Source organism: Dermacentor albipictus, chromosome 2, assembly GCF_038994185.2.
Source record: "Dermacentor albipictus isolate Rhodes 1998 colony chromosome 2, USDA_Dalb.pri_finalv2, whole genome shotgun sequence".
Classification (NCBI taxonomy): domain Eukaryota; kingdom Metazoa; phylum Arthropoda; class Arachnida; order Ixodida; family Ixodidae; genus Dermacentor; species Dermacentor albipictus.
The window spans coordinates 161,057,563-161,080,025 of NC_091822.1; the positions used below are offsets into that span (position 1 = coordinate 161,057,563).

Consider the following 22,463-nt stretch of genomic DNA (forward strand, 5'->3'; position numbering starts at 1 on the left):
CGAAAAGGCGGCAGTACCAGGTCAGCCGGTTACTGCAAGAAAATGATTTAGACATAGTCGCTCTACAGGAAACAAAAATTGAAAGTGAAGAGCGCACCGACCGAATGGTTCAAACATTTAGAGCGCGGTACAGCGCGTGCGTTTCCCATGCTGTCGGCAGTTCTGGTGGGTGTGTTTTGTTGTTGCGGAAATCTTTAGAAATTGTACCGCAATCCGTATTTGTTTGTGATGAAGGTCGAATGATTGTGTGTGACTTTTCGCTCTGGGATTCGGAATGGCGGGCAATTTGCACATACGCCCCAAATAATGAAAGAGAACGCTGTGACTTTTTTGGAAAACTTGATGTCTATTTGAAATCTGAGCGCTATATTATCTTGCTGGGAGACTTCAATTGTGTTTGTTTTTCTGACGACCGGAATAACAACTTGCTTGTACGCGATCAAAGCGCAGGTTTCTTGCTCGCAGCAACCCGAGAGCGTGAATTAGAAGATGTTGGTACGGTGTTTTGCAGTGGAAAGCAGACTGTGTTCACGCATTTCCAACGGGGCAGTCACGCGAGATTAGATCGAGCTTATATATCAGCGAGACTGGTTCCGTTGTGTAGAAGCTATGACGTAAAGCACGTATCCTTCAGCGACCACAGTCTTGTAATGTTCTCGCTCGGCAAGAGAAAAGAAAACCGCCCTTTTAATTGGTGCTTATGGAAATTCAACGTCAAACTTCTGGACGACACAACCTTTCTCGCGTTTATAAAAGAACATATACGAGGGATGCTTGCTAGTGAATCCGCGGGGTTTATAGCGATGTGGGAAGAGTTTAAACAGGAATTTAAAATAACAGCCATTGAAAGAGCCTCTGTGTTACGCTACAATGAAAAAAGAAAAGAAAATGAATTGCGAAATAAGCTTAACGTATTGTTGTCGATAAAATGCCCACAGCCAGAAGAGTTGTCAACAGAGATAAGGAATATAAAAAATGAGCTTGAAATCATTGATGTCAAGAGATATAGGGGGTCAGTGATACGTGCGCGCTCAGAGCATTTGTGGCTCGGGGAAACGCCCACAAGGCGCGCTTTGGGCGAAGAGAAAAGATACGCATCGCAAAATGAAATAAAAGAAATTGAATACGGCAACGTGCGTAGTACCGATAGTAATACAATACAGCGTGCCTTCTTCGAACACTACAGAGAGTTGTTAAGCTGCAAAGGAGCGGTAGAAGCTGGCTTTGATAGCGAATACTTGCCTTTAATGCCGAGGCTAGATGATGACGTCAAGACAGTCCTTGAGGAACCGATTACGTTGAATGAGATCGAAACCGCCATTGATGAACTCAAACCTGGAAAGGCGCCCGGACCTGATGGCCTAGGCGCAGCTTTCTACAAGGCATTTAAGCATGAACTAGCAGTCATTTTACACCGTGTTCTAGCCGAGGCTTATAAAGTAAAATACATGCCGCCTTCTTTCCGATAAACCCATACAGTGCTGATCCCGAAATGCGAAGACCCTGTAAAGCTGCTCTCAGTGCGGTCGTATCGCCCCATAACTTTATCCAATGTAGATTATAAGATATTCATGAAGGTGTTAGCAAGAAGGTTGCAATCAGTGATGACATCAATAGTAGGCCCACACCAAACTTGTGGCATAAGAGGCCGCTCGATACTTAATAACGTACATGTGGCAAGAAGTATTCTGGAGTGTTGCGATGCCTGGGAAGGAAGAGTTGCTATGATGCAACTAGACATGGAGAAGGCCTTCGACCGTGTTGTGCACAGTGTGCTCTTTTCTATTCTAGAGCACGTGAATGTTGGAAACATTATATTAGAAGGCTTAAAACTGTCTTACGAAGGGTGTAGCACTAACTTATTAGTGAATAAACAACTCTCTGGTAATATTAACTTATGTAGAAGCATAAAACAAGGATGCCCAGCTTCGTCACTTCTCTTCGCAATTTACTTGGAGCCTTTTTGCTTAAAAGTTATACACAATGAGAAAATACGCGGTTTCCGTTTAATGGGCAGTGAAGTAAAAATTCTCTCCTATGCGGATGATGTAGCCGTCTTTTGTGGGGATAAAGAAAGTGTCCGTGAAACTGTTAAACAAGCTCGAACGTATTGCAAAATGTCTGGAAGCGCTGTTAACTGGGAGAAGTGTGCCGGTTTTTGGCATGGCAGCTGGGATGAGAAGCCCAATGTCTTTGAAAATTTACAGTGGACAGTCTCTCCTACAAAATATCTAGGAGCACCTTTAAACTGGTATGATGAGCCTACAGAATACTGGAGAGAAGAGGCTGAGAGAATGCGCCAGAAAACTACGAAATGGGGAGGAAAAAATTTATCCATATTTACCAGGTCAACTATTTGCGATACGTTCCTTGTTGCGCGAATTTGGTATGTGTTGCAGGTGCTCGCTATGTCACGAACTAGTGCGCAGAAATTGCATAGAATTCTTGCAACGTTTGTATGGAATTCAACATGGGAACGCACAAGTCGTCTCAACTTATTTCACTCACTGAAAGCAGGAGGCCTCGGCTTAGCTCATCTTTTTTTGAGGCAGATTGTCTCAAGGTTTGTTTTCTTGCGGGACCAGCATGACCCATTTTTGCGAGCAGTGCTTCAAGTGAGACTGCAGAATGCTCTCCCTGAGTTTATTGTCATCGTGTGGCGTTACTGGAAGCGGCTTGTGCGGGTATCTACGCGAAGTTGTAAGTGCCTTCAAGATTCTTCGAGTACGTTTCTCTTTTGATTATCTCATTATAGTATCAAAGAAACAATTGTACAAAGATCTCCGTGACGTGATGCTTCCAGTACCTTTATATCGAGCCATTTTTTCTGTCGGTCCGGGTAAGGATGTTTTAAAGAGAGTTAAAAAAATGCCGGTTCGGTCGTCTGTGAAAACTTTCTTTTTTCAACTCCATAGTGGCACGCTCCCAGTCAAACCCTGGCTGCAGGAAAAGGGCTTTTTTCTTCCCTGGTCAGTTGATTGCATTTTATGCCGCAAGCCAGAAACAGTAACACATATATTCCTAGACTGTCTAGATTCAATTTTTCATTGGGACGTCCTCCAGCGAACGCTGAAAAAAGATTTGCCCCCTCACACCATATGGAATTAACTTTCTTGCGGTTAACAATGACGGGGGTGTGCCCTATGACATGTTCATGGTATTAAGCATGCATAGCATGTGGAAAACAAGAATGGCTGTCAGACATGCAGATCCTATTGTAAGATCGGTAAGAGAAAACTTCATTGAAAGCATTGCCTATATCCGAGATGTGTACCAGTCCCAGGACGAACAGCCAACATGGTATCCTGTACTTAATGACCTAGTGTCATTAAAACGTTTTTAGCAATGTCGCGTCAACAAGCTACTGGTTGGCGCTTTTAATATTTTTGTGTTGGTTTCTCTGTTTTGTGTTGTCACATTGGAAATAAAGAAAAAAAAAAGCTCAGTCGGTAGAGCATGAGACTCTTAATCTCAGGGTCGTGGGTTCGAGCCCCACGTTGGGCGCTGCTTGTTTTTTTTTTTCCTCGCCATGGATCTCTCGTTGTGCACCCACACTTACTCTCATTTATTCCCCTTTCTCCTCCTATCTTCTGACGAATGTTTCTCGCTTTGTACACACCAGTAGTGCTTCCCAAGTGCTGTGTTTGTCCGCCCGGCTAGCTCAGTCGGTAGAGCATGAGACTCTTAATCTCAGGGTCGTGGGTTCGAGCCCCACGTTGGGCGCTGCTTGTCTTTTTCTTTCCTCGCCATGGATCTCTCGTTGTGCACCCACACTTACTCTCATTTATTCCCCTTTCTCCTCCTATCTTCTGACGAATGTTTCTCGCTTTGTACACACCAGTAGTGCTTCCCAAGTGCTGTGTTTGTCCGCCCGGCTAGCTCAGTGAAGTGATAAGCTCTTTCCGTTTTCTAAAAGTGCACTTTTCTTTGGAATACCTGAACACAGTCGCAAGAAAGCGATTATACCGAGATTTAGTTAATATCATGTGTCCAGTACCAATATACCGTGCAGTATATGCACTGGGGCGTGAGCAGAATGTTTTAAAAAGAGTTAAGAAAATGCCTGTAAGAGCAACAACAAAAACTTTTTTTTTCATGCTACACACTGGCACGCTTCCTGTCAAGCCATGGCTGCAGGAGAAGGGGATCTTTGTACCCTGGAGTGTGAATTGCCAGATATGCCAGAAACCGGAGACAATGGAGCATATTTTTCTGGAGTGCAGGGACTCGGTCTTCCTTTGGGACATTCTACAAAGGACACTAAAAAAAGAATTTCCTTTAACACCTTTTGGAATCCGTTTTTTACCGTTTGAAGAGACAGAAGGCGTGCCATGTGATATGGTGATGTTACTCTGCATGCACAGCGTGTGGAAAACACGAATGGCGGTGCGTAATGAGGATGTTGACGCAAAACCGGCCAAAGAATATTTTGCTGAAAATGTATTGTACATTCGCGAAGCGTTTAAAGCGCTCAGCGAACCACCTGAGTGGTTAACAGCATTTGAACAGCTTGCAAATACTCAGCCTTTTTAAACCAAACGACAAGGTACACCCACACATTGAACTGTCTTTCTTGTTTTGTAATCGCAGCGGAGAATAGCTGTGAATCGTGTATTTGTTATAAAACAGGCAATAAAGAAAAAAAAAGCCCGGCTAGCTCAGTCGGTAGAGCATGAGACTCTTAATCTCAGGGTCGTGGGTTCGAGCCCCACGTTGGGCGCTGCTTGTTTTTTTCTTTCCTCGCCATGGATCTCTCGTTGCGCACCCACACTTACTCTCATTTATTCCCCTTTCTCCTCCTATCTTCTGACGAATGTTTCTCGCTTTGTACACACCAGTAGTGCTTCCCATGGGCTGTGTTTGTCCGCCCAGCTAGCTCAGTCGGTAGAGCATGAGACTCTTAATCTCAGGGTCGTGGGTTCGAGCCCCACGTTGGGCGCTGCTTCTTTTTTTTTCTTTCCTTGCCATGGATCTCTCGTTGCGCACCCACACTTACTCTCATTTATTCCCCTTTCTCCTCCTTTCTTCTGACGAATGTTTCTCGCTTTGTACACACCAGTAGTGCTTCCCATGGGCTGTGTTTGTCCGCCCGGCTAGCTCAGTCGGTAGAGCATGAGACTCTTAATCTCAGGGTCGTGGGTTCGAGCCCCACGTTGGGCGCTGCTTCTTTTTTTCTTTCCCTGCCATGGATCACTCGTTGCGCACCCACACTTACTCTCATTTATTCCCCTTTCTCCTCCTTTCTTCTGACGAATGTTTCTCGCTTTGTACACACCAGTAGTGCTTCCCATGGGCTGTGTTTGTCCGCCCGGCTAGCTCAGTCGGTAGAGCATGAGACTCTTAATCTCAGGGTCGTGGGTTCGAGCCCCACGTTGGGCGCTGCTTCTTTTTTTTCTTTCCTTGCCATGGATCTCTCGTTGCGCACCCACACTTACTCTCATTTATTCCCCTTTCTCCTCCTTTCTTCTGACGAATGTTTCTCGCTTTGTACACACCAGTAGTGCTTCCCATGAGCTGTGTTTGTCCGCCCGGCTAGCTCAGTCGGTAGAGCATGAGACTCTTAATCTCAGGGTCGTGGGTTCGAGCCCCACGTTGGGCGCTGCTTCTTTTTTTTCTTTCCTTGCCATGGATCTCTCGTTGCGCACCCACACTTACTCTCATTTATTCCCCTTTCTCCTCCTTTCTTCTGACGAATGTTTCTCGCTTTGTACACACCAGTAGTGCTTCCCATGGGCTGTGTTTGTCCGCCCGGCTAGCTCAGTCGGTAGAGCATGAGACTCTTAATCTCAGGGTCGTGGGTTCGAGCCCCACGTTGGGCGCTGCTTCTTTTTTTCTTTCCCTGCCATGGATCACTCGTTGCGCACCCACACTTACTCTCATTTATTCCCCTTTAATTAATTACGCCTCAAAACACCGAGAACCAACGTCACTTTATTCATTAAACATGTATGTGCTTGTCCATCGCAAGTCGAAGGTGAAAAAAAGACACCTAAGTATTTAAATTCCTTTGCAGTAACTAAACTAGCCTCATGGATTCGATATGTGTGCTCTTGGTAGGAGCGCTTCCTTGTAAAGGTGAGGTGCATACATTTGCTCCAATTTAGCGTCATTTTCCAACGTGCACACTATGTTGCCACAATGTCCAAATGATTCTGCAGAGCTATGTAGTCACTATGATCGTTAATACTCAGTATAATATACAGCCATCGGCAAACATTCGAAACGATGACGTTATGTTATCCGTAATGTCATTATTCAACAGTAGGAATAAGAGCGGCCCAGTACTGATTCCTGGCGTACCCCGGAAATGACTGGGGCGTTTACCGAAATAAAGAAAGGCGTTCAGAGCGACAGACTGCTGCCGGAAAGAGAGGTATTTAGCAATCCATTTGAGCACATTTTCATTCAAATGATAAGCTCTAGGTTTTGATGACAGTGAGCCATGCGCTACAACTGCGAACGCTTTGCGAAAATCCAAGAAAACACAGTCCACAACTAGCCGCCCGTCAATAGCCAGAGCCAATTCATGTGTGAATTATACCGGCTGTGTCGCACATGAAAATCCGCGACGAAATCCTTGCTGTCTGTCATTTAGAAGATTATGCTTGTCAATATGGGACGTTATAGAAGAATAAATTAATTGCTCCATTATTTTGCACGGGATACTTGTTAACGACACCTGTCTGTAGTTCTGAACGTTGTTGCGTGGCACACTCTTATGAACAGGCACCACTTCACAGTCAGTCACAACTTCCAGTTACGGGGTAAAGCAGCATGGTTTAAAGAATATTGAAATAAGCGAGGAAGATACAAACTTAACACTCCTTAACAGTGCTTGAGAATTGCAGCCGGGATATCATCAGGGCCGCTGGCTTTGGTCTCAACTACCTCCAGGGCTAGTTCTTTGGCTTTGGATTCTTTCATATCATTTAGCAATCGATGAACACCCGTTATCGAAAAGGACACAGCGGGCATGCGATATACTTGAGGTTCACATCCACAGCCTGCTGTGACCATACGACGTGCTCGAACAATAACTTGGCGCAAACTACTGGAAAACAGGCGTCCATGACTTTTTACTTGCTTGAAATGTTGAATTGTGCCCGAGCCCCCTTAAATTCTGCAAGATGCGTGTTTCGCACAAAACACCCCTTTAACACCTGCGGCCTAATGAAAAGTGCACACAAATGGTGTTCCGCTAACGACTGCACCCATTTCGAAATTCTCAGGGTAAGTAAGAGAGGAAAAAGGGTGCTTCGAGATTCAATCGACCCACGAGGGAGTTATTTTCCCGAGTGTGCCATAGTCATTCCGAAGGGTGGAGAACTTGCTTACGCAGCTTCGTATGGTGCATCAATTGCTCACATTGGCATAAAAATTTCGTCTGATCACCTCACCGATGCTGTCGAAGAGATCGACGCTGCAGAGGGGCTGCAGTACTTGCGACCTCTCCCGGAAGCACCAAGTTCCTGGTGATTGCTTGCGAAGCCGCGGAGATGTCGGCCAAAGGATGTCTTCATCTTGCCGGCAAGGAAGTACCTCTCGCGAGCAGATGGGTTCTCATGTGGTCTCGGTGTAAAGATTTACATATATCGTTTACCACCGTGCCCGAGTGACGGGTCTCCTTGCCACAGCGCTCGCGCCCTACGTCAAATATCGTTCTGTCTCGGACGTGGGGTTCCAAAGTCCCGATTCGGGATTGGGAACGAAACCATACTGTTCAAATTTGATGAATCTCAAGAGGCGTTGCGGAGGGCCGTATGCAAAACTGGGCTCCGTCGATCCGGCCTCATTCTTATGCGGCAACTCTTTCTTCACCAAAGCGAGCTCCGCAGCGTACGCGCCGATCTCTCCCAGTGCCTTTACAACACTTCGAAAAGCTTGTTCTTCAAATAATACCTCTCTATTGCAATTACAGTTTCATTCCATTCGTGCTCGATTATTTCACGCATTGTCTTGAATACTGCATATTCACATTGCCGTGTGACATTTTGCCCTTGATATATATATATATATATATATATATATATATATATATATATATATATATATATATATATATATATATATATATATATATATATATATATATATATATAGACTGGACAAAAGTATGCCGAATGGTGGCAAAATAAAAAGCAGGAACGCTGAGCCTTAAATACGCGGCGCCGTCTTGCATTTCGCAAGCTGCGCATAAGCAAGGCTCCAAGGCATGCTTGGTCACGTACCAGTCGAGACTCCAGGCGTCTCTAGAACGTGCTCGCTTAATCATCTGCTCAGCACAGTAGTTTCGTCGATCTTTCTTAGCGCGTGTTACCTGGAGTTCTACAGCTCTCGGTTACAAGCTCCGCCCCGGGAGTGTGTGCGCGCCGGAGTCCAGGTCACGGCGCAACCAAAGCGACACGCTCTCCCTCACCCCTCTGCGCCCCCCCCCCCGCTCACGGTCAACCCAACCTCCTCCTTTTCACTCCTGTTTCTCGCTTTATTACTTCTATCCCTTTCTTTCTTTTTTAGCCTTTCCCCACCTTCCTACAACGTAGCACAGGCACCCTTCTTCTTTTAAATAAGATTTGTTAATTCGTTCATTTCTTACGCTATACATCTACCTTCTTGAAGCCTCCAGGATTAAATTCTCGGTACACGCGGAAGTTCCAGAGAAAAAAAGAATAAAAAAATTTATATGGTTTCGGTGTGAAGGGGCCTTTCTTTCTTCGAGCATTCGCGTCAGCACCCTCAACGCAAGGCTTTAGAAAAAGGAAGAGAAGAAAAAAAAAGCAAGCTAACAAATTGTAGACGAAGACAGAGTGAGTGAAACGTTGGCAGTCGGCCTCTCGCCATCTCCCGAGGTGTACGACTCGAGCTCGAGCTCGCATCGTGACGCATGCTTCCCTCCCCTTTCCCCCTCCCCCATGAATGTCGCGCTACTTTAGCATTCGAGAGAACGAGGAGGACGAGGGAACAAAAAAATGAAAATAAAATCGAGCACTGAAAGGTGGGCCACACATTTAGACCACCGGCCTTGCGGGTCCCGGCTCGTGAAAGCGTGGACCGCGTATACAGTTACGAAGTCCAAAACCAGAGGGAGCTCGCCTCGCCCACACGCTCGCATGCAGAGCGGCGTCGTACATAGCGACAACGCGCATTCCTGGTCACGGTCCCGGAAGCCCGTTGACATCACCTGGTCGCAATAACTCTGGGCGCTCGGCCCGGCCCATCCGGGCCCTGCCGCTCGGCGTTCGCACCACCTCACCCTCCTCTCTCTCTCTCTCTTCGCCCGTCACGGTTTGTGGAGGACGGTTAGGTATAGTGTACTTTGCTGCAGAGCCGGGAGGCCCCGGTCGTCTTTCCTTGGGACTCCCTTGCCCGCATTTCGCTCTCGCATTTTTGCACTGCGCTTGTCACAGAATAAGCAGGGTGAAACGGAAGGCGCTGGGAAACGAGGAGGAAGGTGGTGTGGCCTACTCTGAACTGGCCGAGACCTCAGTCTTGCGCGGCGAGAACTGTACGCGCGTAGTACGCGCAAGGAACGGCTAAAGATCTGAAGGGAACCGGATGAACATCAACTGTCCAGCATTTTCCATTGTCGTTCTACTCCTTCTTCCTCCTCTCCCTCGTGTAGGGTTACCAGCTCAATGCTTCTGTAGTCAACCTCCCTAACTTACTGTCGTCTTATTACATCTTATATATTTATATAAAACGCATAATCAGGGACTGTGGACAATAGAGCGGAGCTTTGCCGCTCTGCTGGCTCTACAAGCTAGTCTAGTAACGTTGGGCTCTACCACCACGCGTAGCCCCGTGAGCCTTATTAATAGAAAATTCGTGCGAAAGAAAGCAGCGACCTAGAGTGTCACGTCAAGCCGGTAACTGCACTGTCGTGTTTTGGAAGAAAAAACCATGCATGCAGGCGCGCCGGAAATGAACCAGTAAACTTACAGTCATCTTTCAGTCAGTTGGATTTGTATTCGATGAAAGTGCGCGGCCACGTACACACCAAGCTTGCCATGCTGGTTCATTCATTCATTCATTCATTCATTCATTCATTCATTCATTCATTCATTCATTCATTCATTCATTCATTCATTCATTTAGCGTTTGATTTTTTGGGATATAGTTACGAATACACAAAATTTGTAAAAAAACATTTGGGTCGTTTCGAAAGGTACTGCTACGGCGAGCTGAAAGCACAATCGTTGAGTTTGTAAAAGCCCCTAGCATACACAATTTCGCGCCGGAGATTTTCGCAAATCGTGTCTTACTGCGCGAAAACGCTTCCTAATTCTGACGGTTTCCATAGATTACCATAATTTATTTTTAGCATGCACTTTAGATGGCTGTTAATTTTTTTTTTCACTCACGAAAGATCATGCCACTCACGCAGGATGGGCAGCTAACTTAACTTTATAACAGCATTCACATTCATTCAGTGATTCGTGCTTGCAGAAATAAACTGTGCACTTGGTATCACTGCACTGACGTTGAATATTAAAAAAAAAACGTTTGTTTCTTTGGAGCGTGCACGACAGTGGGTCAAAAGAATTGTTTAAGTTAAAGAGCAGAAAAAGAATAAATGAAGAATGAAGAAGTTCGACGGTAGAAAACAAGGAACTGCAATAATAATGGTTATAGCAAAGCAAACTCGTACTTCCACGGGCGCGAGGCACTGACATAAAGCACGGCGCATTTCGAGCTTCGGGAAGCGGAAATGAGCTGGTGCAGAGGACGCTTCCGGTTCGGTGTAGAGACACTCGGGGCGGCCCCGAATGCCGAGCACATCCGAGCTGACTTAATCGAACCTCCGGCGCGACCAGGGTGCCGCAATGCTTTTGCGACTTGCAGTACGTGTCACAGTTCGTGTCGCCTTAGAAAGGCCCACCCATTACGGTGGTCGTCCCGGTGTCATTTCCTGTACACCAAGAGAGGCGGGAGATAACGTGAGGCGATAAATGCTTGCGTGGCGCGCTTCGGCGCGGCTCCTTAGAGTTGGCCAAAGAGAGTTCTCTGGAAGGACACACTGGCCCGAAGAATTTTGGGCCATGCAACGTACTTGGCGGATGCCTGCGTGCGCTTTGTTTCAACGCTTCGCCTCTTTGACATGGCACGGCGCTGCTTGTCAAAGTAGCACGGGGCTGCATGTCAAATGTAGCGTGACATGGCACGACATCGCGCCATGTGACACGGCATGACAGGATATTGCCCGACACGATACAATGTCAGAATCAGTTTTATTTTGTGTCAAAAACGCGAATAATTACATGACATATACAGGGTGGTTACAGCGAACACTTTCAAAAATTTGCAAAGGTTGCCTGTGGCAGATAGCTCAATTCTAGTTTATGAGCTGGTCTATACTCGAAGTGGCGGATATTACTTGCACAAATTTTTTTAATGCAAATGTGACTAAATAACAAGAATTCACTAATCAACTTTCTAGTTAATTATCTTATGACCCATATTGCAATTTACAAGTTCTAGCAGTGGAAGTCGCAGGGCGGACCCACTTGGAATGAATTCTCAGGACCACACCAATTTCTAGATATAAATTCCCGAACTTTCCGGAGAAATGCATTAATGTAATGGGCCGTAATGTAATTAGTTAGATACTTAATTCGTGAATATTTATTAATTAGTCGATTTCGGATCTCAAATGTTTGTGCAAGTGTTGTTCGCCGCTTCGATAGACCAGCTCATTAACCGGAATTGTGAAATCTGCCGCAGGCGACAGGCAGATTGCCAGGCAAATCAGGCAGGCAGATCAGGCAGGCAGGCAGTTGCCAGGCCGATTGCCAGGCAACAGACAAATCTGCCACAGGCAGATTTTTGAAAGTGTTCGCTGAAACGCCCTGTATGTACAGAAGGAGGCGCCGCAGGTAGAAAAGTTTATTTATATATTAATTTTTTATGGAATGATAATGCGCTTAATTAACGCACGCGAGCCAGTACATATTTAGCTACAGGACAGGAAACTGTACGACATGGTACGGCACGGCACGGAACGAAATTACGCAACACAGCCTGAAATTGCACGCGATTGCACGACGTGACAGGATACGGATAACGACATTGCACAACCTGATACATGAGAGCGTACCATATTGCGCGGTATGGTACCACACGAGACTGCATGACATGGCACATTGTGGCACGGCATGACCCTATACATTGCATCAAATGGCACGGCGTAGCGTCGCCTAACGTGGTACGTCGCCGAAGAGGAACTTGGGTGCCTCCGTTTCCCACCGACGTGGCCTCAGTGGCGTCTTGTTGACGAGCACTGCATTGCAGTTCAAGTGTAGATCGCGGCGTGAGACCACTGAATAGAGTGCTTCTTCACTCACTGATAATAAGATAGATAAGCTATTGGGCCCTCAGTGATAAGCAGAAAGGGTGTCAACGAAAATCCCAAAACGTAGCGATGCCAGGGAGAGAGAGAGAGAGAGAGAGAGAGAGAGAGAGAGTTTAATGATAGGAAAGATGGTGAGGTTTTCCGGAGAAGCCATATATACTCCACAACTGGCTATGTCAAGAAAATAAGGTTGGAGATAGACTCACAAAACGTCCCAGTGAGAAACGTTCCGTGAAGAGATACCCGAGAGAGGAGCTCTTGATCGTCAATCCGAGAACAAGGAGGACAATGCTCGCTGTGTCGACAAACTCCGCGATTGGCACGGCGATGCCTGTTCTCGCGAAATTTATAGAACGGGAATCGATCACTCCCGCGGCTAAACGGCCGGGCGATAGATACCTCGCGCATGTGCGCGAGCTATACGCCCATTTACTCGTGCGCTATAGCTGGCTGCGGCCGCGGTCAGCAGTGTACATACATCTCTCACTCGCGACAACATCTCCGCGACGTATCGCTGCGGCATTCGGGTTTCGACCCACCGGGGTCAAATCGCTTGCCATCCCCACCGACCTACATCAGCAGCGCGCGAGCGCAGCTTATAGTAGAACACGAGAGCACGCGACGGGCCACCAGATCGGCGCTCCGAATCTTTCGGGTCGACCAAATTTATAGCCGACCATTAATAGACTACACGTCGCCTCCGATGCTTCATTTTCTCACTCCCCGGAGCAATACTCACTAACACAACCCCCCCCCCCCTCCTCCACCCCCTTTGGTTTCTCAGAGCTTATTCTTTCCTCGCTTGTCGATAGGCCGCCCCTTGCCCTATCTTAAGGCTCGATTATAAATCTATTCTCCACTTGCCTTCGCCTGTTCATCTTCAACGGGTTCGCGGTCCTGAGGTGGCGGACGTGATTCGTGCGCGTCTAGCCGCCTCCGGTCACGATAACCTGGCTCGTTTGATCACCCTCTTCAGAAGCGTTCGCTATAACCCCCTCCTCGGCAAGGCGTCTATGTACAGCGAAGCGGTTTTTCTCCCGCGGCTACTCTTCGTGCTAGCAAGGCGCCCGCAGCGTTCGGTGCTATCTTTCTTTTCTTTTGCGTCCGAGTTTGTTGTTGTTGCTGAAGTGAGCCAAACACTGTGAGAAATAAAAAAAAGAAAGAGATGCTATCGACGATTAAATTGTCTGACGTCAGGAAACATGGAACTACATAAAGTGTAAACGAAAAGCAACGCGAGAAAATAAGAAGAGAGAGGATAAGAGAGGAAAGAGAGGTAAGTAACAGCTTACCGCATGCAGGATAATGCAAGTGAGCTGGCCACCCGCTCAGCGTAAACCTACTTTCAGGCTCTTCATTGTCAAAACACGCACACGCGCCAGCGTGCGCGCCCACACACGTTCACGCAGACGCACCCGCACATCACCCCACGCACATACACATGCACACGAGCGTGCACACACACACACACACACACACACACACACACACACACACACACACACACACACACACACACACACACACACACACACACACACACACACACACACACACACACACACAAATAGAAACAGACACACAAATAGAAACAGACAACAAACTCCTCTCGTACGTGCATGAAGTGTAGTACGTGTAGTACCCTGTCCACACACACACACACGCACACACACACACACACACACACGCACACACACACACACACACACACACACACACACACACACACACACACACACACACACACACACACACACACACACACACACACACACACACACTAGTAGAAACAGACAACAAACTCCTCTCGTACGTGCATGAAGTGCACACAGAGCATTTAGGAAGGTCGAAGAAACCTGCCGATAAGAAAGAGAGTTCCTCATTTCTTACATGTTCAGAGAAAAACAGAACTAGCGATCCATGTAAAATTTTCTTTTTAACACACACAGACACACACGTTTATTGGCCGCCGGCAATCGGAAAGCGGTGTGGATCGTCCCATCTGTAATCGCGCTGCCCGCCGGGTCTCCTACAGTGTAATGAGCTAAGCTGGCGCCATCAACGGCCTCCGTGGATCTCGATAAGGAACCCCTACTGCGTGATCGGTGACCTCTGTTGCGGGGCTCCCTTCACGTCTCCGTTTCCTTTCGCTTATCAAAAGCGAAGATCTCACGAAGTTTTCCTCCTCATACTATCCGTAGTCGTCCTGCGCTATCCTCCGTGGCGAATGACTGTGACCGGCGTGTAATTATACGAGACTCCCGCGATGTCACAATTCGTATACCCTACTTCGACACTGTTGCAGGCTTCCGGGAGGCGCCATCTTCAGTTGGTTGACTATACTCAACCTTGCGACGCCAACAATGCGGGATTTATATATTTCTTTGTGCCGTAAGAGCTCTATCGACAAACAGAACAATGAATTGATCTAATGGGGGTTCGACACTGTGGTAATCTGTGGTAATATATATATATATATATATATATATATATATATATATATATATATACACACACACGAATACACGCAAAATGCCTCGAGCGGCCAGTCGCGCGGCAATTGTGCTTGTATTCGTGGGCTTCTGTCACGCTCAGAAAAGCACTTTTATGTAGCCCGTATTGAGGAACAGAAAGCTGTAGCGGGAGTTAATTTTCTTACTTTTCGCGCCCAGCGACGTTAGCTCACTGAACTGTCTCGACCAACGTTGCTATAGATTCTAGTATATCGTTTTAGAGCTCAGCTCTTAGGCGCCCGCTCCTGCGTTGAGCGCCGGCGTCCGTCGGGTGCGAGCGAACGAGCACAGCGAAGGATGAAAGGGCGAACGACGGCCATAGTGAAGAGAGCGCATGGAGGAGGGTGCAGTGGAACTATGAGGCGGAAGGCGGAGGAGGAAGGTTTGGCGAAATCGTCAGAATCGTAGTGCGGTGCAACAGGGCTCATCTGCTGCAACACCCAGCTTCCTCCTGTTTCCGGTGCCTCCCCACCTTAGAGCTCTCCACAACCTCGTGGAGTTTGTGGAGGCAGACGGGATCACCGCCTATAGCAAGATATATCGCCGGCACCCCGCCGGCCACTGTCTTCATCATCATCGGTTTTCTCCATGTACGGACGAGACTCCTGCTGCTTATCTTTATCTTCCGTTTCTTTCGTTCTTATTTCCCACTCCTCTTTCCCCTGACGCTGCGCCGTGTTACCTATTCGGCTGCAGAAACAAGCGTTATTTCCCACATTAAACGCCTACTACTAGCGGCCCGCAAGACGCGCTCTACGGGGACGACTGCTACGAGATTGCGCCAGAGTAGCGCATCGTCGTCCGTTCACGGATGACGCCATCGATAAGGCATGCTGTGAGCGCGTCCACCGACGCCATATATGGAGACAAAGCGCTGCATGAGCGGAGGTCTGTCTGCGGCGGCGGCTGCTGTGAATCGCGTCCACGCCTCACCCTAGCGCTGCCTCTCGCGATCACCCGATTAGCGAGGCGGTCGCGTCACACTCCGCTCTGTCTGCAACGTGCCGCACAAAACAGATTGTCCGTGCCAGCCAATACATCGCGAAACGAAAACAGGTATGGAGCTGCGCTCAAATTTCGCATTAGGGAGTATCGTAATCGTCGGTGAATTTTTAAGCGAGCGACAAACTGCTTCACAAAATGCAGACCTTGCTTTAATGTTACGGTCAATTCCTTTGTGAGAGGGTTGGCCTTAGATTTTTTTTCTCTTTTACATATGAGTGTGCGTCTGGTTCAAACCTAATTTCTGATTCAAGCGCACAGGCCAGCTTTATTATATGCCGCGGACGTATATATGCACCGAACTGGACTGTCCTTTAAGAATTGCATGCAAGCCGCTAGCTGTCCGCAACCAAACAGCCTTGGTCGACGGGAGCACCTCGCGCACACGGATAGCTGTATTTCCATAGAAGTTTCATTATTCACTCGTTGCCATTTTCATCGAACGTAAGAAGGTCACGTAATCGAGTACAAAGTGTAACTGTTGCTCTACTAAATCAGCAAGGCCCTGTTTCTATTTGCTTCGGGCGGGCTCGTAGCCATAGTATATCGCCGTCTCCGCATGCCCGAGTCAGGCTTATACCTCCATTTCTCGAGCATCGAGAAATGGAGGTATAAGTTAGTTGGACGGCGAAGTGTTTAAAATACTTCGCCGTCCAACTAACAACACCGGGTATCAAAAACAGGTTGACACGGAATCCAATAAGTTCCCCGTTTTCCTAACCAGGACGACCTACACTAGTCACCATTGAATTCGCAACCCGGTTCCATGGAAGAACTTCATTAGGAGCCGAAGCACCTCCCTCCTAAATATCACTTGAGTGCGAGTGTGCCGTCTCACGATTCAAATAATCTATTAATACGCGTGCCTTAAGTTGTGCTTCATATTCAGGACACTTTAGTATGTAATGCTCAATGTCCCCAAGGGCTTGACAATGCACACACGACGATGATGGGCCAAGTCATGTCTTGCACCGCCAAGCTGGAGTTTTCGCTGACCCTGTACGTGTTCCTTATATAGGATAGCGTCAACAATTATTCTGTAAGTCCTTTAATCACAAAAGGTTGATGTGATTATAGACATGGGTATGTATTGCCATTACAGCAGCCTCGCGGAAACTGAATTTCCATCAGCCTCAGCCTGTAGTTCGACTTTCAGAGATCAAGGCTGCGCTGCAACTTTTACTGCGAAGGTTTCCCCTTGACAAGTACCTTCAGCATGCATTATGCTGTTAATATGTTGAATAAAATTTATTGACAGGAAAGACAGAGAGGTCGACCTGAGCTAGTGCGCTCTAGTCTGCTATTCTGCACTGGGGAAGAGGGAAAGGGAAGGAAAGTACTGGGATGGGTGACGATGATAAGCGAAGGGGTGAGTGCTTATTTATATGGGGAAGTTGCCTTGCTAGAGCCGCTCGTCGAGCTAGGTGTCCTGCAGAAACTTAAACAACAATTTAGTTGCACTCATTGAAGTTGCAGTGTCAGGCTATGGGCCTAGGATAGCTGCCTCCGACAGGGGTTGCATGCAAACGCTGGCTAGGAAACTTTCAAACTTCCTTCGCTCCAGCACATATGCTGGGCAATCGCACAATATCTGCTCCAGCGTTTCAGGCATCCAGAGGCTGTTAATGTTTACCCAGTGCACTATGCGCCTTTGTGATCGGCCCAAGTCGATTGCAAAAAAAAAAAAGGACGTCCTCGGTGTGCTGGTGTTCTGCCACACAACTATAGACGACAAAAGCCAGATGCGCATTCGCGACGAAGTTCACGCACAGCCTCTCGTCTTTCCGTCATGCCTGCGCAGGACTGCGAGGTGCAGCCGCAGAAAATGACGACGCGTTAACTAGACAAGGAAAGAAAAGAACGCAGATAGTGTGGTACATAGCGGTATATAGGCGTTTCTCCTTACTTATTTGGCAATCATCTTAGATGGTTTCCGCGTGATTTTTCTTTTTACCTTGTCGACGCGTCGCTCAAGCACTTGAGACAGAAGTGAGGACTCGTGCACGTCGTCTGCTCGCTCCAGAAGGCAAACACACGCTCAAGGCGCGTGCCCCTCGCAACTCACGCACTCGCACAGTCTATAGCTTGCCAAGGACAGCTCCGCGCAAGCGCCGGAAGAGAGTATACGCCAACGCGGGCGCACGCGGAAGACAGGAAGAAGGAGCGAGAGACCGTTGCCTCCTGGGAAGCTCGATTGAGAATCGCCATTAGTCAAGTCCACTTAAAGGCGGGACCCAGCGTTTCTTTTTCCCAGGCCACCTGGCTACTATGGCTCCCTCCGTACGTATACGGTCACCGCGACTGAGCGCGCGTATACAGGAAGACACGAACATGCAGAAGCCAAACTCATTTGCAAATAGCGTTTGCCATTCTTGTCCCGCCACTCCCGCCGTGATCACGTGCAGAGGCTGCGAAAAAGAACGACGGCTGCGGAGTATGCAGCGAAGATAACGTGGCGATGCAAGGGCGACCTCGTGCGGCGCTGCTCCTTTGCGAATGATAAACGAGTGTTCGTTACGAATGCATTCGTTCGAGTGTTTCGTTTGACGCTGCGGCCAAGAACGTGGACGTGGGCGGGTACAGCTGAGGGATACCGGCGCGTTAACGTCAGTGGCTTAACGCGGAGCTGTTCTCATGAGCCGATTGAACGTTCTTCTGTCGATTCGTGGAGTTCGTAGTCACGACTTGGTACATTTGCACTTACGCTACGGACCTGCACGACGGCGATGTCCTAAATAACTCTGCGTCATGGTCGAAGAACCTTGAGGAGGCTGCCTTCTCGTAGTGGTCCGTTACATATATTTAAGGTGGCGTTTCAATCACTCACACGCCTAACATCCACAAGTTACTGGCGGTTAGGATAGTTGGTATACGCGCCGTCTAGCGCGTCCTTGGATATGTTTAAATGGGTATGCGTTGAGGCAGCGGCTATAATATGCTCTGCGAAGATACATTGTGCCATAAACGTATACCTGTTACATAGTTGTTTGGCGTACGTATACTCTGCTAAATTTCTAATTTCTCGTTTATCTCTCTTACTGTAATGGACTGCGTCTTCCTGTCTATAAATTTCGCCTAAATTACTATATTTCATAGCCAAACTTCCCCTTCCTTTAGCAGCTTGTAAGAGAGAACGTCTACAACAGTTGTTGTTGCAATTAATGAGTGTCACGGACTTTCAAATGTCCACCACCGCTCAAAGCGTGTCGACGGTAAATCATCTTTTCGTCGTAATCCCAATGTCTTGCAGACAATTTTCATTTTTGATCAAGCCCAATTCATTCTATTCTGTGGCTTTATTGGGGCGCAAAGGGGTGATCACAAATGTCACCCCTTTTTTGAAACAAGGTGTCGGAAAACAGTCATCCAGCCTGCGTGAACTAATTATGCGCCACTGTGTGCACTGCAACGTAGCATTCTACCTGTGTTTGCTTTGTATATCCTAAAGATTTGCCCGTGCCTGTGACGATCCCGTCCCCATCTCTTCGCCACTTTCTTTCCCGACCAATAACCTAATTGTCTCCTGCTAATCTCCATCGATGGCTGAGGTTTACGATCCCATCAGCTTTGAACCTCGGTGCTTGTGGAAGGTGGACGTTCCCTCGATTCTGCCTGTGCTTCGGATCTCACTAGAAAGGGCCGAGTCGTCTGAACATTTTTTTCTGCAGCAGGCGCAAGTCTCGTCCTGGTGCACATGTTTGCTCATTTATGTCCTCGTCCGCAGACAGTTGAATCGGGCCTAAAAAGCGAAAGCACTGTTCTAGGTTTGAGGCGTTCATTTTTTTTTCATTATACTTTCGCTAAAGAAGACACGCAAAAAGAGACGAGAAGCACGTAAGGACAGGAATCTTCTCGTTCTGGTCTTGTTCGTCGTCGTTTTCTATTGTCGATAATTAAGAATGTATGAATGACGGAAGACGCAACAACCGGCCCAGGTAACTTCCTCTGCTAACACGCTACCCTTTGTGTTGCCGAACAAATTTCTTTCTCTGATATTTCTTTTTATTTGTTTGTTTGCCATCTTACTAAGGCAATTTGTATTCCCCACTTCGCAGACCTTTTTGTTTGTTTGTTTGCCGTCTTACTGAGGCATTTTTGTATTCCCCACTTCACAGAAATTTTGGCTTTCTCGTGTTTCGCATCCAATTCACCGTGTCTGTTTTCCTCAATTTCTTTACGATGGTTCCGGATCGCCTACACTTGTACTTCCAGTCACCGTTTGCTGGGTCGTGCACATTCTTCACCTCTTCCTCCATTCCGTGTGCACGCAACCCATTTCAGTCCATCCACGGCGTTGAGTCTTTCCTCAAACTAATTCTTCAGTATTATTTCCGTGTCGGTGGCCCTCTGCCAACTCTCAATCGAGTGTCGCTCCCAATACGTACGCGAAATAGCTTTGCGTGTATCACGATGGAATCGAATATATGCGCGCACACATGCGCAGTCCACAACCCGCGATTAACGCTGCGATCCCTTGGCAGCGCCCAAAATTGCGCGCACCTACAGGAACTGAGAGCGCGAGAATCTGCTGGCACACCTATTACATACGTCGGTCAACGCGTATGTATCACAATTCACGCCTTATGCAAAGGTATGCGGGTGTCCCCTCCCGTGGAAGGTATAATTATAAACGGGCAAATACGGGGCTGGCTGCATCACATTGGTGGGACCGCTCCTTTGGCAGGGCCTGTTCTCGCCAGCTTCGGTGCGAGCTGCGCATAAACGGTGGCTTATAATAAACGTGTATCAGCTTCTGGACCGTGGGAAGTCTGGATTAGTACGCAGGAAATAATCTCCGCATTAACGTCTAAAGGAAGCTGCTGACGTCTTCATTGATTTTGTGGCAGAATGCTTCCTCAAAGCTCACAGATAAGACGCAACGCATACAGGGAAAAAAAAGGTGCCTTTCCTTCGCGCGTTCCTCTTTGCGTGGTTAGTAAGTTGGATGTTATTTGACTGGGATATTGACAGACACAGGTGTATGAGAAAATGAGAATTGCGACGAATGTGTCGAGCCGGTCGCAAGCAAGCCCAAGTTAATACACTTCAAACCCTGTGTCTCAAATTCGCAATCGAAGGTCGGATCTATGTGAATTTTGCAGGTCCTGCCGAGCGAAGTCGTTGTCTATACTGGGTGTCTCAGCGAACATTTTGAAATGCATTTTTTTTTAATTTCCTGTTGCAGATAGCACAATTCTAGTCCATGAGCTGGTCTAGTCGATGAAGCGGCCAATACTTGCACGAAAAATTGAAATGCATAATCGACTAATCAGCAAAAATTCACTAAGTATGCTTTTAAATAATTACCTTATGGCACACGTTGCAATTTACAAATTCTAGCAGGGGAGTTCGCAAGGCGTTTCCACTTGGAATGAACTCTCAGGGGGCACCACTTTGGCGATGTTAACTTCGGAAATTTGCAAAGAAATGCGTTGGCATTCCAGTTACTTTTGTGCTTCAATTCATAAAACGACGTTTTGTTGAGAAAGTAAGTGGAATGACGGTGTATTTTTTCTGCAAGTTTGACGGAGCATGTTTCGTAAATGGCATCATCGACGCAATGGGCATATAACAGACCATCACGTGTGAGGTACCCATTGATTGAATACGTCATTCATTCATTCATTCATTCATTCATTCATTCATTCATTCATTCATTCATTCATTCATTCCCAGATTATTGGCGTTCGCATTCAATATGTCCACGTGAACTATATACAGCAGTTGAATACTTCAGATTAAGTATTGAAACCGCGGTCATGCGGCAACCGCTTCCCGAGAATTGAATTAACGAGTGGTATTACCGCCATTCCATAGCCACTGAGCTCAGTGGTCTACAAGTCTCAATCATACAGGGTTTCTTACAAAATTAAACAGAGGGCGCTGCGATCGTTCTGTTGGCATGGGAACGATGTGTCGTGCGCGGCTCGGTCTACTATTCGTGCCGATTGGTCCAGGCGTTCTCATGACTGTTTATTAGGCTTTCTGTCTTTCTAAATGTCCAAGAAGTCATATTTTTTTAAACGCTTAAGGCGATCAGTTTTTTCGGACTTGCACAATTATTGGGGGTTTTCGAATTCATAACGAAGTATTTTGTTCAAAATGACGAATTTGCAGAGTTACAAAGTCCTGAAAAAGCACACGTATGAAGTTTAGGCATATCCACACGCTATACCCATCGTAGCTGGATGAACGAATACTTGCAGCTCCCCGTATACACTCACGACAGAGTTTCCCCTAGTATTTATTGGAGGAAACACTATGGTCTCAGCATTGCCTCCGAGATCGGGTAGCGCGCGTTGTATCCATTTTTGCATTATGAATCCTTCAAATTATGTGGTTTTTACGTGCCAAAACCACTTTCTTATTATGAAGCACGCCATAGTGGAGGACTCCGGAAATTTTGACTACCTGGAGTTCTTTAACGTGCACCTAAATCTAAGTGCATGGGTGTTTTCGCATTTCGCCCCCATCGAAATGCGGCCGCCGTGGCCGGGATTCGATCCCGCGGCCTCGCGCTCAGCAGCCCAACACCATAGCCACTGAGCAACCACGGCAGGCACATCATGAATCCTTACAAACTAGCTCAGCTTACTGTTGCT

The 22,463-nt window shown here is 47.3% G+C and overlaps 7 non-coding genes across 7 annotated transcripts; all 7 read left to right on the top strand.

Annotated features, from left to right (window-relative positions):
* The first annotated feature begins 3,650 nt into the window (after positions 1-3,650).
* TRNAK-CUU (transfer RNA lysine (anticodon CUU)) lies at positions 3,651-3,723 on the top strand. Its single transcript has one exon. It is a non-coding gene; the product is annotated as a tRNA-Lys (tRNA).
* Positions 3,724-4,647: 924 nt separating this feature from the next.
* TRNAK-CUU (transfer RNA lysine (anticodon CUU)) lies at positions 4,648-4,720 on the top strand. The gene has a single exon. It is a non-coding gene; the product is annotated as a tRNA-Lys (tRNA).
* Positions 4,721-4,866: 146 nt separating this feature from the next.
* Positions 4,867-4,939, top strand: TRNAK-CUU (transfer RNA lysine (anticodon CUU)). The gene has a single exon. It is a non-coding gene; the product is annotated as a tRNA-Lys (tRNA).
* A 148-nt stretch (positions 4,940-5,087) lies between these two features.
* TRNAK-CUU (transfer RNA lysine (anticodon CUU)) lies at positions 5,088-5,160 on the top strand. Its single transcript has one exon. It is a non-coding gene; the product is annotated as a tRNA-Lys (tRNA).
* Positions 5,161-5,306: 146 nt separating this feature from the next.
* TRNAK-CUU (transfer RNA lysine (anticodon CUU)) lies at positions 5,307-5,379 on the top strand. Its single transcript has one exon. It is a non-coding gene; the product is annotated as a tRNA-Lys (tRNA).
* A 147-nt stretch (positions 5,380-5,526) lies between these two features.
* Positions 5,527-5,599, top strand: TRNAK-CUU (transfer RNA lysine (anticodon CUU)). The gene has a single exon. It is a non-coding gene; the product is annotated as a tRNA-Lys (tRNA).
* A 147-nt stretch (positions 5,600-5,746) lies between these two features.
* Positions 5,747-5,819, top strand: TRNAK-CUU (transfer RNA lysine (anticodon CUU)). The gene has a single exon. It is a non-coding gene; the product is annotated as a tRNA-Lys (tRNA).
* The last annotated feature ends 16,644 nt before the right edge of the window (positions 5,820-22,463 follow it).